The sequence below is a fragment of the Mandrillus leucophaeus genome, unplaced genomic scaffold (genome assembly GCF_000951045.1).
Source record: "Mandrillus leucophaeus isolate KB7577 unplaced genomic scaffold, Mleu.le_1.0 Scaffold40, whole genome shotgun sequence".
In the NCBI taxonomy this organism is placed as follows: Eukaryota; Metazoa; Chordata; class Mammalia; order Primates; family Cercopithecidae; genus Mandrillus; species Mandrillus leucophaeus.
The window spans coordinates 3,291,177-3,300,404 of record NW_012104254.1 but is presented as its reverse complement, the minus strand read 5'-3'; positions in this window follow the sequence as shown (position 1 = coordinate 3,300,404).

The window sequence follows — 9,228 nt, the reverse complement described above, 5'->3', positions numbered from 1 at the left end:
GCGGGAATGAAGGTACCTTTCATATATGCAATTATGTTCACTCCTCCTAATACCGGCACCTCCAAAAGTCCAAATTGGGCTTGTACAATGAGCTACATTCTAACTTAATCTCACAGTCGCTTCTAATTTCAATCTCTAATGAATGCTTGGCACTCCTGTGCTTCCTTTCATAAAAAGACAAAGTTCCTGCTTCTCACTTCATAAAAATAGCAAGAACAAGTTAACCTTTAGCTAATATGGATAAGAAAAGGTTAATATGAGTAGAATGAAAACACAATTTCCCCACAACTTTAATTTTACAGTGAAATACAAAGCTCTTTAGACTAGATAATTGTTAGTTTTTCTGGGTACTTACTGCATTACCCCACTTGGAAACCTATTAAGAATTAAAAGTAAACATGTCAAACAAGAACTGCTCCCTAATTAATACTAAGACATGTATGAAAACATTCTTGAATATTAGGCTTAGTAGTATTGTATATTATACTGTCCTTGCTTATAAAAATTTAAATGTTTCTTCAAATGAAAATGCAGACCAATAAAAGATAGCTAAATATGCAAAATGTAGCAATCCATATGACACACCACAAACCAGTTCTGATAATGTTAAACTGCCTATCTTCATTTTAAAGATTAATTAATTCTAACAACCTTCCTGTGAGAGAACTGATAAACAAACAGATTGATTAATAGAGAAGTTAAAAAATATATAACATCATGCCAAGGTGCTGCACCTGAAGTCAGAACTCATTCAGTTGCGACAAAAGACTGTAATTCTAAAGCTTGATTTCTAGCTCCATGTTCCAAACACCATGTCACAAGGAGACATAAAGAAATGTGATGCAATGTTTATCAAACCCAGAGACTTTGTTGCTGGTGTTTAAGAGCAGAAACTAGAACTAACCATAAATATATAAAACCCAAATAAACATACTGATCTCTTAAACTCTGACCCAAACTTAATCCAAGTAGTAATGATTTCTCAAAACTAAACCAAGAGTAATTTTCCAAGGAACAGAACCTAACTTACTAAAACATCAAAGCACAGAAAACTGTGGTGTGTAGGAAAGGTTGTGGAGTCTAGTTGTGATATGGTCCCCACAACATGATCTGTATCCAGTCATGTCATCTCCTGAGGGCACTGCAGAATCTCTAAGCATGGCTTCCTGCCATGACACCATATTTCTTTTCTTCCCACACCGGTCATGTTTTGAGACAGTGTGGCCAAGTCTAATGAATTAAAGAAGGACAAGAAAAATAAGGAGCATTAGAACTTTGTAGAAAATCATGTATTGGGAAGAGAGTGGTACTTCAGAAACAATGTCAGGGAAAGTTTAGTCCGGTAGTCAGACCACGGCCTCCCAACCACTCACAATTCTGCAACAGCATGTTACAACATGATACAAGGCAAAAATCATATGTCACCCACCTTCACACTTCACTCTTAAGTAGTGCAAAATGGATTCATCTGTGCTGCGCAGACAGCAACCCACATATTGGTCCATGGGATAATTCCATGTAGATGAAAACTCTAGTCTTTCTGGCACTCCATAGCTTTTTGTCAAACTCAATTGCTGTTCCTAGGCACCAAACTGTATTCTTCTGGTCTGAAAGGGCTATCATCTCTCTAAAAGTACTTATCATGGTTACATGCTTACCACACTTACAAGAGTCTGCAGTCTATTAATAGAAACATGTGTAGAATAAAAGGGAGTGGATGGGTTGTAACCAGAAGAAAGAGCATCAAGACAGATTTTAAAAGTCATAAAATGCAGGTTTTTTTCTTCAGGTCATTAAAAATTCTGAACCTATTTTATTGTAGTGAACCTATTGTTTAATACAATAAAATATAACAGTGAGGATCATAGCAGTTTAGTCATATAGTAGGGTACAGAAATTAACATGTAGAATTCAGAAAGTCTACTGAATGGCAAAAAACCTAGACCATGGTAGTAGTTTTACGACGAGCAGCCTCAGATGACTTTGGATGGTTTGCACAGATAAAGGGGAGCAACAGTTTCATTTCCACTGAGGAGGAATCTGCAGATACCTACCCATATCTCTAAGGTCTAGATTCCAAGCTAGCCAGCAAGAATTCTGGTGCAGCAAGAATTCTAGCCAGGAAGAATCTGGCCAGCAAGAATTCTGGTGATAGGAGAAAAGCAAGTCACTAGATTCCATAGCTTTTATTCTGTAGTATTTGCCAAAATTGTCAGAGTTGATAGCAAGCGTTTTATATTAAATGTAGAGTATGTGATTCAAAAAACTATTTGATTTATAGAAATGTTTCCAACTTTGTCATAATTCAAATTAGGACATGATTTTATGAGCTAGCAAGAGAGATGGAGAATTATGTCTAAGTTAATATACACAAAAGCAACTTACTCCTAGATAGTCAACAATTGGCATGTCCATTGAAGAATAAAAACCCATGATTACCATGTGTTACGTGATAAGAAAAAACTAGCCTGTACACTAAATTTTTTTAAATTGCGCCTCTTACTAGTTTTCATAATTGAAGTGTTGAAAATCTAATATACTCTTTCAATAAGGAAATCTAAACAGTTTTCTGTCAGTAACAGCAACATACAGTAGTCTGGAACCTCCTTGAAGTTAATTGCAGCACAGCTCACTAATGAAACTTTCCGTCTATTAAATCTTAACAGGCATAACTATAAAAATGGCGCCAAGCTTTCTCCTGCTCTGGAATGTCCCAGCCAGCACTTTGTGACTTTTACCCTTTATCTTTGTAATTACTGTAATTATTTCAGAGTTGGAATAGAATCAAGATCTAAGAAAACATTTTTTCCCCAAAGTCTAATTTTTTTCATATTCTCAGGATGGGAAATGTTTGAGATGGGCTACAATAGATGTAACAATAAGGGCCAGTTATGTTAATTTCAGTGTAGAACCCATGGTAGTGTCTGAGACTGTTGGATATTCATTGAGTTCCAGAATACATATATGATACACTAATAACTTTTACAGAACTTTGATTTGTTAGTAAACTAATTTTATATCTTATTTTTGATAATTTAAAGATCCAGTTTTGTAAATATGTAAAAGCAGAGGAGACATCAAAATCATTAGTTTCAGTTTTATAGCCTAAACTAGAAAATGTTTCCCTCTTTTCTCTTTTTAAAATATTATTCACCTGAAAATAGGCATTATTCTTAATATTGTGAAGTCGTTGGGTGAAAATTGAAAGTAAATTGCAGTTCTTCCCTATATGACTTGTTCTCATGAAGTAAAAATCTTATTTGACTGTCTCTAAATTGTCCCTATGTCCCTATGTTGGAAGGATGATATAACTCTTGCATCTGTTTTCTAAATTTTATTCAATTCTTCTTAATATTAAAAAGAAGTACTTTAGGGCACCACTCCTGGAAAGTACAATTATTTTGTTACTGGTTCTAAGCCTTTGCCCTAAATAGTGGCAGCTAGAGAAAGGAAATGTCTCACTAAGAGTTTAATTTGGGGGCCAACTGAGGATGAATTGTATGCATAATGCAGTATAGTTATCTTTATAAATTAATGTTTTGCTGCAGGATAAATGTATTTGCAGTATAATGCCCGTTGGGCATTTTATTCCGTTTCTATTTTCTTTTCACATGGCAAGTTGGAGCCAAAAAGACAGCATGTTCATATATAATTTTGGCTAAGATAACTAGGACATAAAACATGTTAATTAACTTCTGAAAAATAAGTTTTGATTAGTTTTATAATATCTGCTTGGCACCTGAATGATAAAGTGAATTTTTGAATGACCCTGCAGACCAAATTTTCACTTAAACAATTATCAATTCCTACTTTGCATATTATATGGGCATCTCTTTACAACAGGACACAGCATGATATGGATGTATCCAGCAAAGCACGATTTCTCTAAATGTTATCAACACATGAACCAGCTGCATCATAATTACCCAGGGAATTTGTTAAAATGTTATCTCTAGGCCAACTGAATCAGAATCTCTTTGGGTGGGAGGTGGTGTACAGAAATCTGTGTTTTATGAAGCTCCCCAGGTCACTCCAATGCACTAAAACTTATGCATGACTGTGTTAAAGGAACTTCAACATAATTCATCACCTTTCAATCATTCCACTTATAGAGTCATCTTCATTGAACAAATATTTTTACTCAGCTCCTATCGAGTGTAAGACATTATCCCGAGGGCTGTAAGGATTATAAAGGTGAAGGCATTGGCATGTTTGCCCTCCAGGCAATCACTATTCAGTTGGAGGGATAAATCAAAGGTAAACAGGAATCCAGCATAACATATTTCAAGGCCAAATAACAATGGTGATAGTGTTCACTTTTAGTAATCATGAGTGGTAAAGATAGTAAGAGTGGTCACTTTTGAGCTCATAATATCTGCAGGTCTATTTATATATTATATTGTATCTCTATTTCTCATAATCCTGGACAGAAGGTGTAATTTTGTTACAAATAAAAACTGTAAGCTCAGGCAGTGTAAATGACTTTCTCAGTGTCCTGCAGCTTGTAAATGAAAGAGGTAGAGTTGAATGCAGACTCTGTGGCTCCAAGGTCCATGCGCTTTCAACTCACTATGTGGGCCTAGCAGGAGCTCACATGGAACAGAGTTGGGATTTAGTCTTGTTCTTGTTGATTACCGAAAAACTAGCATTGTCACAAAGCTGCAGGGCCTCAATGCACAAAGTACCTTCCTCCCTAATATCTACACAGGGGATATGATTTACTCACAGTGAAACCCCATTCATGACACAGCAAGGGTATTATAGTGGGGTTTTCTGTGTTTTGACTCCAATATTCAAGAACAAATTGTTTTGTAAAAAAAGCTACAGTCCATTGTGGCCAAGAGTACCATTATTTGAACATAGACTTTCCCAAGCTGTGAATATTCTTTCTGAATTCCTTAACACAGGTATTATTTGGGGCAGATGGAGACAAGTTATAATTCAAATTATTCAAGAAGCATGATTCTTCTTCAAATGTTACATTGTACCTAAAAAATCTTACTCTAGATTTTTAAAGACAGGGATTCTTAAAAGAAACAAACAAAACTAAGCAAAGAATTTTAAAAACCAACATAGGCAGAAATAGGCAGGAATTTACCTCATAGAAATAGTAAGTTAAATGGATCAAAGGAATCTTGTACCATCAAAACTTACATTGTTTTAACTCTGTTAATATTAACATAACCCAAATTATTATTATTATTATTTTCAAGACAAAGTCTCACTCTGTCACCCAGGCTGGGGTGCAGTGGCATGATCTCAGCTCACTGCAACCTCCACATTCTGAGCTCAAGCAATTCTCATGCCTCAGCTTCCAGAGTAGATGGCATTACAAGCGCCCACCACCATGCCTGGCTAATTTTTTTTATTTTTAGTAGAGATGGGGTTTTGCTGTGCTGGCCAGGCTGGTCTTGAACTCCTGGCCTGAAGTGCTCCACCCACTTTGCCTTCCCAAAGTACTGGGATTACAGGTGTGAGCCACTGCACCTGGCCCTATTCTAATTTTTCTATGTATTACTGTATTAGTCCATTCTCATATTGCTGTAAAGAAACACCTGAGACTGGGTAATTTACAAAGAAAAGAGGTTTAATTGGCTCACAATTCTGTGGGCTGTAAAGGAAGCATGGCAGCATCTGCTTGGCTTCTGGGGAGGCCTCAGGAAACTTACAATCATGGCAGAAGGTAAAGGGGGAGTGGGCACTTCAAGTGACTGAAGCAGGAGGAAGCAGGGGGTGGGGCACTGCACACTTTTAAACAACCAGATCTTACAGTTACTCACTCACACACTCACTATCACAAAAACAGCACCGAGGGGGATGTTGCTAAACCATTCACGAGAAACTTCCCCCATGATCCAATCACCTCCCATCAGGCCCCACTTCCAATATTGGGGATTATAATTGATATGAGATTTGGCTGGGGACACAGATCCAAACCATATTTATTATTATCTTGAAAGTGTTAAATAAAATTATTTTAAATTGTGGTTTTAGTGGGTTTTTAAACTTATTTTTTAGAGCTGTTTTTGGTTCACAGCAAAATTGAGAGAATAATGCAGAGATTACCCATATAACCCCACACATGCATAGCCTCCCCAATTATCAACTTCCTCCACTAGAAGGATACATTTATTACTATTGATGAACTTATACAGACATATCATCATCACCCAAAGTCCGTAATTTATGTGAGGATTCACTCTTAGTACTTTCTATGGGTTTGGATAAATGTGTAACAATGTGTATCCATCATTCTAGTACCACAGGATTATTTTCACAGCCCGAAAAATCTTTTGTGCTCTGCCTGTTCATTTCCTCACCTCACCTGCCCCTAATCCTGGCAACCAATGATCTTTTTTTTTTTTAATTGACTCTATAGTTTTGCCTTTTACAGAACTATGCCATAGAGTTGGAATCATCCAATAGGTAGCCTTTTCAGATTGGCTTCTTACACTTAGTAGTATGCATTTAAGGTTCCTCCAGGTCTTTTCTTGGCTGTATGAAGCCATTCACAAAGCTAATTTCTTTTTTATCACTAAAGGATATTCCAGCATCTGTATATGCCACATTTTATTTATCCATTCACATACAGAAGAACATCTTGGTTGCTTTCAAGTTTTAGCAATTATGAGTAAGACTACTAGGTGCAGATTTTTGTGTGGACATAAATTTTCAATTCCTCTGAAAAAACACCAAAGATCACAATGACCGGATTGTGTTGTAAGAGTAGGTTTACTTTTTTTTTTTTTTTTTAAGACACTACAGCCGGGTGCAGTGGCTCATGCCTGTAATCCCAGCACTTTGAGAGGCCGAGGTGGGTTGATCACAAGGTCAGGAGTTCAAGGCCAGCCTGGCCAAGATGATGAAACCCATGTCTCTACTAAAAATACAAAAATTAGCCAGGCGTAGTGGCAGGTGCCTGTAAGCCCAGCTACTTGGGAGGCCGAGAGAGAGAATTGTGTGAACCTGGGAGGCAGAGGTTTCAGTGAGCCAAGATCATGCTACTGTACTACAGCATGGGCAACAGAGTGAGACTCTGTCAAAAAAACAAAAAAACTACTAAACTGTCTTCCAAAGCTGCCATACCATTTTGCATTCCAACCAGCAATGAATGAGAGTTCCTGTTGCTCCATATTCTCACCAGCATTTGGTGTTGTCAGCATTCCAGATTTTGGCCATTCTAATAGATGTGTGGTGATATCTCATTGTTTTAATTTGCATTTTCATTTCCATAACGTAGAGCATTTTTTTTTTTTTCGAGACAGGGTCCATATTAGTCTGTTTTCATGCTGCTGATAAAGACATATTCAAGATTGGGAAGAAAAAGAGGTTTAATTTGACTTATATTCCACGTGGCTGGGGAGGCCTCAGAATCATGACAGGTGGTGAAAGGCACTTCTTACATGGTGGCAGCAAGAGAAAAATGAGAGAGAAGCAAAAGCAGAAACCCCTGATAAACCCATCAGATCTCATAGACTTATTCACTATCACGAGAATAGCACGGGAAAGATCAGGTCCATGATTCAGTGACCTCCCCCTGGGTCCCTCCCACAACATGTGGGAATTCTGGGAGATACAATGCAAGTTGAGATTTGGGTGAGGGCATAGCCAAACCATATCAGTGTCTCTCTCTGTTGCCTAGACTGCAGTGCAGTGATGCAATCATAGCTCAATTCACCCTCAAACTGCTCATTTCAAGTGATCCTTCTGCCTCAGCCTCCTGAGCACCTGTGACTATAGGCATGTGCCACTGTACCCAGTTATTTTTATTTATTTTTTGTAGAGACAGGGCCTTGATACGTTGCTCAGGTTAATTTCAAACTCCTAGCCTCAAGTAATCCTCCTGCCTCAGGCTCCCAAAGTGCTGGGATTGCAAGCATGAGTCACTATGCCTCGCCTAAAGCATTTTTATATGCTTATTTGCCATCTATTTATCTTCTTTGGTGAAGTGTCTATTAAAGTCTTTGACACATTTTTTAATTGTGTCATTTATTTTCTCATTGTTAAGTTTTAAGGGATCTTTGTATATTTTCGATAAGAGTTCTTTATTAGGTGTGTCTTTTGCAAATACTTTCCCCCAGTCTGCGGTTTATAGTCTCATTCTCTTGACATTGTCTTTTACAGAGAATAAGTGTCTAATTTTAATAATGTCCAGCTTATCAATTGTTTCTTCATGGATTGTGCTTTCAGTGTTGTAGCAAAAGTCAATTACATACCCAAGGTCATCTGGGTTTTCTCTTGCTATTGTCCATGAGTTTTATAGTTCTACATTTTACATTTAGGTATATTTTGAATTAATTTTTGTGAAGGGTTTAAGGTCTGTGTCTAGATTCTTCTTTTTTCACTTGTGTGTGTCCAGTTATTCCAGCACCATTTGTTGAAAAGACTATCTTGGTTTCACTGTATTGCGTTTGCTTTCTTGCCAAAGATAAGTTGACTATATTTATGTAGGTCTTTTTCTGGGCTCCCTATTCTCTTCTATTGATCTGTTCATCTGTTCTTTTGCCCATACCACACTGTCTTGATTATGGCAATTTTATAGTAAGTCCTCCAACTTTGTTTTTCTCCTTCAATATTGTGCTGTTTGGGGTTTTTTTTTGCCTCTCCATTTAAACTTTAGAATTAGTTTGTTGATGTTTACAAAATAACCTGCTGGGATTTTGGTTGGGATTGCACTGAATCTATAGATCAAGTTGGGAAGAAATGACATTTTGACAATATTGGGTCTTCCTATCCATGAACATGGAATATCTCTCCACTTACTAAGTTCTTTGATTTCATTCATTGGAATTTTTAGTTTTCTTCCTATAGATCCTGAACATACTTTGTTAAATTTATACCTAAGCATTTCATTTTGGTGGGGGGAGGGTGCTAATATAAATGATACTGTATTTTTTATTTCAAATTCTACTTGTTCATTGCTGGTACATAGGAAAGTGATTAACTTTCAAATATTAATAGTTCATCCTGTGACCTTGCCATATTCACTTACTAGTTCTGGCAGGTTTTGGGGGTTTTGGTTATCAAATTTGTGGGCATAAAATTGTTCATAGTATTTCTTGACTATCATTTTAATGTCCATGGGATTTTTTGTGATGCTCCCTCCTTCATTTCTACTATTAGTAATTTGTTTTCACTCTTTTTATTCTTAGCCTGGAAAGTCCTGTTAATTGTATTAATCTTTTCAAAGAACTAGCTTTTAGTTTCATCAGTTTTTCTCTATTGATT